Below are 6,211 nucleotides of genomic sequence, written 5' to 3' on the forward strand. Positions count from 1 at the left end.
TAAAACTTTGCCATGCCAATGCAGCTTCAGTATCGAAAGCCTTTTTTCACCTTGTCATCTCTCAGCGCTGCATTAAAAGTTTTGCCTAGCTGAATGCCAGCCTCGAGGGAAGTATCACAGGGATCATTAGATCAGAAAAAAAGGAGATCTTCAAACTCCGTTTAGAGGCATGTGCAGCTGATGTTTTGGTTTATTTTTCAGAAGCCACAGGGGTCTTTACTAGTTGGGCTGGCATGCCCTCAAATGTTTCACAGAGGCAGTTAATCGCACAGATCTCCAGCAACAAAACCAGCCAGGCCAAGTGAGAATGAAATATATAAGAGAGAGGGAAGAACATGACAGAGCTTTACCAATATACCGTGTATTTTTTCAATATAAAATTGATCTTACTGTAGCATCAGTCAGTGAGAAGGCGATTACCTGGTTTTGCTGACATTTAAAACTTACATTCACTTGTTTGGCTGATGCTTTTATCCAAAGCAAAGTGAGGGACAACAGTAAAGCTTTGATCAGTGCAGTAACAGACCTTGAAGTACTAAGTACTAAATCTGTTCAGTAAGGCTAAGTGCATGGACATCAGGCAAAGAGGTGTACTGAAAGTAACTAACTAGCCCATAGTAAGTGCTAGTTAGGCATGTTAGTGTTCTTTAGTCATAAAATCTGTGGCGATGGCAAAACAATAAAAACCTGTTAACCATGCTATTGATGTTGAACAGGCCTCAACACCAGAATTTTAGAAAGAGAAAAGACTTTAGACTCACATCTGCTGCAGAAACTAACAAGAAAAACAACATATTCCCTCAATCTCTGCCAGTCACAGGTACGCTATCTCATTGCGGTAAGTAGCTGTAATGACTTGAAAAGGTTTCAGTTTTTTTGTAGGAACAAAAGACATTTACAAAAGATGAAGTGCTTGCAGACAGTTAGGAGAAAGGAATCTGTATATCTTCTGAATAAAATGTAAACTGTCCTGTTGGCGACCAAACTAACAAACTTTTGAGCTAATTTTTCCCACTGAGAACTATGCCAACAAGCTTTGTAACTGACCCTTGAATATTTAGTCTTTATTGAATGAGATGATGTACAGTCCTGATAACAAAATGCCAGGGGAGAATAAACCATGCTGTACAAAGAAAATAAAAGGGAAACTCACTACAATATTCAAAGGTGGCTAGCATGTGAGCAGTTAGCTCAGCAGCTACACTAGTTCATTAACCATATCCGAGATTTGTTTTGGATTTATTTTGCCATCACTTCAGTCATCTTTGCTTGCACATTGGTTGCATTACGATAAGTGCAGTATCCAATGTTTTTGGAACTTGATCCATGGGGACTAAATGTCAGGACATCTTGGCCTCTGCTGCATCGATATGTAATATTCTTTTAAAAAATATATTTCCTGTGAGTCCCTCTTCTTCCAGAAGTGAAATACTATATCACTGCAGTACCTCTTTAAAAAAAGATAGCTCTAGAGTAATCTTCCACTGAAGAAATCCTGGAACTGTGTTGTACCCTATTATCTATCTACTGTGAAAATAAATGTGTTACAGTAGTTAAACATGGCAGGATGAATTACAGCGAGGAACCTTGGAGGGCTAGAGATCTAACATACCTTTAAGATAGCGGTATCCGAGATAAGAAACTTCCTGATTCGAATCTGAGCAGCCAGGGATTTTTGCTGCATGTCATCAACTTCTCTCTCTTTCTATGTTTCCTGCAATTCTGCACAATCATGATCTACTAAAGGCAAAACAGAGAAAACATTTTGCATGCATAGTTTGGTTGGCCAATTAAGCCGTATGGAGCTATTGAAATGTACACAGCAGGAGCAATTTTACATGTCTTGCTTATTGCTATTAATATATTCCCTCTGATTGACAAATTTCTTTTTCTTTCCCTTGATCTTCTGATCTCCGGACCGACACACATGCACAGATGCTGTGAATAAGCAAGTGTCCCTGAGCTTGTCATAACGTTCTTACAACCCAGCCCACACACTTTACCTCCTCTCACAGCAAATCACTCTCAGAATCCGTTGTGTAAAAGAGAGAAAATTCACAACAGTAAAGAAAATCAGAGGTAGCTTATTATCTGGCTGCTGATTTATAAATGTCTTCTCTGAGGATGTTTGGGTGCGCTGTGGGAAATTCCTCACAATTGTATGCATGTGCCTGTGTTCAAGAAGAAACAGATGTGTGTGTGTGTGTGTGTGTGTGTGTGTGTGTGTGTGTGTGTGTGTGTTTATGTGTGTATGTCTGCAATTTGTGCAATGAATTAAAGAACTTTCACTCGGGATCAACTGAAGGACCTTGCAATGACATCTGTCTCAAATGAGCAACCTCCTGTGTCCTTTACACACACACACACACATGGATGGACAGACATAAGCACGCACATAGAAACAGCAACCCTGCCGACCCCACACTACACTCATCAGCCTTCACCCTGCCGCCACAGACACAGAAAGAAGGCTGACAGAGCCTGGAGGTGGAGAATAGCAAAAGGCAGAGGCAGTGTGCGGAGTAGTAATACTACCACTCTGCTCTGCTCCTCATCTGGCTTGCCCGTGGACAAAGCCCATCCATTAGAGTGCAGGTCACGCACACCCAGGAATACAGATGGGCTGGTGAGTCTTTCTGCCCTGCTACTCAATGATTTGAGGGGTGAGATTAAACAAGAGGAGCTACCTGCACGTGTATGAGCAGAGAGGGATGCGTGTACCGGCATTGTTTTGTTTGGATGTGAAGGTATTTGTGTGCAGTGTGTTTACACATTTGACATGATGAACATGTACCTACTGTTTTGCTTTTGTCCACTGCTTTTATTGCGAGGTGTTTGCAGGCCGTGTATTTTCTTTCTTTTTTCCTTTTTTTTTTTACGCCTGGCTAACTGTGTCTACCTGCGAATGTGTACGTGTGTGTGTATGTGAGTAAATAAGACACTGGTGAAAGCATCCGTTTAGGGTGCAAGCCACAGTGTGCTGTAGCAGCAGAACAGGACAGCACAGTGGACAAACTGTTTGAATAAATCCTGTGTAGTAAAAGCAAAATCATCCAAGGCTTGTATACAAATCATTGAGCACTGACTCTATCGCCGCCCAGCAGCGTGGTCGAGTGCAAAGTTCCTCATTCAGCAGACAGTGTGATGCTCAGAGTTGGTTGTAGGTTCTCTTGCAGTTTCAAGATAATATGCACATTTCAGCTTCACTGTTTACCCTTTGACTTAATCTGTCTTGACATGTAAATTTAAGGGCACAAGTTAGAGGGAAAGACTGGGTTGATGGTTTTAACAGCAGTAGTGGGAAGTGAGTAAATACATTTATTCAAACACTGTACAGATCAGAACTAGTGTATACTCCTATTTTACTTCTTCACTACATTTCAGAGGTAAATATTGTATTTTTAACTTCACTATATTTATTTGAAAGATATATTTTTACCTTTTTTTTTCTTTTGCAGATTAAGATGTGTGATCAGCTGATAAAGTGCCTTTACACAGTAAATGCCCCCACAGCAGCTTCCATTAGCAGCTACAATGTTAATGTACTGCTTACATGTTAATGCATCATTAATAATAATCAAAGAAGATAATGACACTGTAAGAATACTGTCTGCATATTGAGTACTTTTACTTTTGATTGCAGTAAATCTGCACCATAAGTTAGTCCCAGACAAATGCACCACTTCATCCTGTTTGACTAACATTTGCAAAAAGCTAATGTGCCCAGATTGTGTGGGAAGCCACTGAGCCCCTTATTTTAAATTATACCATATTAGAACTTATTATTACTAATATGGAAATGCATGAAAACAAAGCAAACACAAATGCCTTACTTCAGCATTAGTGTCTCATTCAATGTAGTAAAGCCATTAAATATTACGGATATGTTATAGTGTTAATGAACACAGTTTTTAAATCACACATGACCAACTGTGCAGTCATACAACTGTCCTGAGCTGTCCTGTGAGGTGACCACTCACAAGTCGTTAAGATTTCCATCCATCAGACAGGATGTGAACATGGCAGTAGAGCAACAGACAGAATGGGGATGTCTTAAAACACTAACACATTGTTGGTTTTGGTCTTTTTATGGGATTTGTTGACAATGAGAAAAAAATTCTGCCAGCCTTATCCTTTATTTACATTTTGCTTACAATACTTCTGTACATTCTCTGAAGTAAAACTTTGAATATAGGACCTCTACTTATAAGGGATTATTTGTAGGGGCCAGGCAGCAAAGCTGCGTAGGCACCCACTGTGTTTCTACCTTTTATTCTTCATCTTTAAACTTCTTTTGCCATGGGAGTTTATGGCAGAGATAATCTTCAGACCAAGCCTCTCAAAAGTTATTATATTAGATTTTTGATTTTCCAAAGCATTCGTCTGTCACAGGCAATTGACAAAAAAACGCAATTCTTGGTTGTGTCTGAAATCATTCACTTATTCATTACTACATACTCACTTCCTAGGGAGTTCTATGTGGAAAACTATATAGTGAGCTCATCGGCAAAATGCGAGTGCAGTGCATGATGGTATATATGGCTTGGTTAGTGTGACCATCGGTTGTACACTACTTTTCACAATGCATTATGGGATTCTATGAGTCCGCTATATGGGATATAATTATTCTCACTATATATTCCGACAGCACTACAAAATGGCAAACTCACTATATAGTGAGCAGTGTGTCAGCCTTTGTTTCTGATAATACCTTCAAAGGTCAAGACATGACTTGTCCTGTCATTCTAACTGATACAGCTGCCATTTTGGATTGTATTGGAAAGCTTTTTTTTTTTTTTTTTGCTGCTCTTTGGACCTTTGTGCAGTCTTCATCAAAGTTAGCACAGATAATCTTCAGACCGAGACTCACTGAAGTTATCACATGGATTTTTGCTTGGCGAAAGCATCCAACTATAACAGTTGAACAATCTATATTGGCGGCAAAGGTGCCAAACAAGAAATCAAGTCATATCTCAGACAATCTTTAATCAACTGACATGAACTTTGCTGTGAGTGCTTACAACCATGCCCTTGACATAATGACATCATGTTTCCATGGCAACTCTGGCCTGCTTGGCCCCCACATCGCTGCTTGCAGCTACATTATGGTATTGCTGCTTTTACGTAGGTAAGATCAGAATACTTATTCCAGTTCTGTTTCTGTGCCTAAATATTTCACTTCATCTTTTAATAGAGGCATGCTGAGTGGGTGTGTATCCTTGAAGAATTATATTGTTAAACACTTGAAATGCTGTGATATGAATAAAAATTCTCAGAAAGCAAAAACCCAGAGTGCAAAAGTATTTTCTTTTGGATCTTGACCCGTGACTGTCATCAAAAGCACTCGAGAGCTTACAGATTTGAGAGAAGTGTGGTTCTGCACGTTCGTGTCTGTGTTTCATGTGTTGGTACACAGGCGGTAAAATGTTTCCTACATGTGACAGCTTGCCTTAAATTTACTGAATACAGGCATTGATGGTCAGCAAAGTAACTATGGAGCCTATTCACGAACGTTTCACCACTCTCCAGGGCATGTGTGTGTGCGTGCATGCGTGTGACTGCATCAACGAGACGAGGGTGTTTATCTCTCTAAAGACAGCAGAGTTCCTTACAGCTCAAGGGGAAATCAGTAGGCAACACCACTGATGAGAAGATACTTGTGTGTGTGTGTGTGTGGTACTACACAATGTGTGGGTGTGTGCATTTTCGTTTCAACCGTTCACGCACTGCGGTCAGAGGCTGAGTACTCACACCACCTAGTGGCATTAAGGCCTTGTATCCTTTTGCCTTCAGAGGAAACGGCAGGAAGACAGTAAGACAAAGAAAACAATGTTTGCACCTGTAGACTAATCAACCATTCCATCTTTCCATTCACAACAAAACATGTGATAAAACAACAAATGGAGCCACATGGAGGTAAAAGGATCATTTTTGCTGGACTAAAACTCACAACAAACACCAGAGACAAGAAGACCGCATGTTATGGAAAAGTAAAACATCACACACACAGGAGAGAGGCAAGACAGGATGAGTGAGTAGAGCCAGGGAACAATGTGGCCTGAGAGGGAGGGAGATGAAAGGATTGAACATGGGAAAGCTGTAAAATTCAGTTGTAGCCCCGACCCCAGGCCGTTCAGCTTCAGAGGCTTTTGATTGACAGGTGGGAAACGTTAATCCCCTGCGCTCTGCATCTGTTTCTCCCTCATTCTTC

This window comes from Seriola dumerili, unplaced genomic scaffold (genome assembly GCF_002260705.1).
Source record: "Seriola dumerili isolate Sdu_G_001 unplaced genomic scaffold, Sdu_1.0 BDQW01000478.1, whole genome shotgun sequence".
Taxonomy (NCBI): Eukaryota; Metazoa; Chordata; class Actinopteri; order Carangiformes; family Carangidae; genus Seriola; species Seriola dumerili.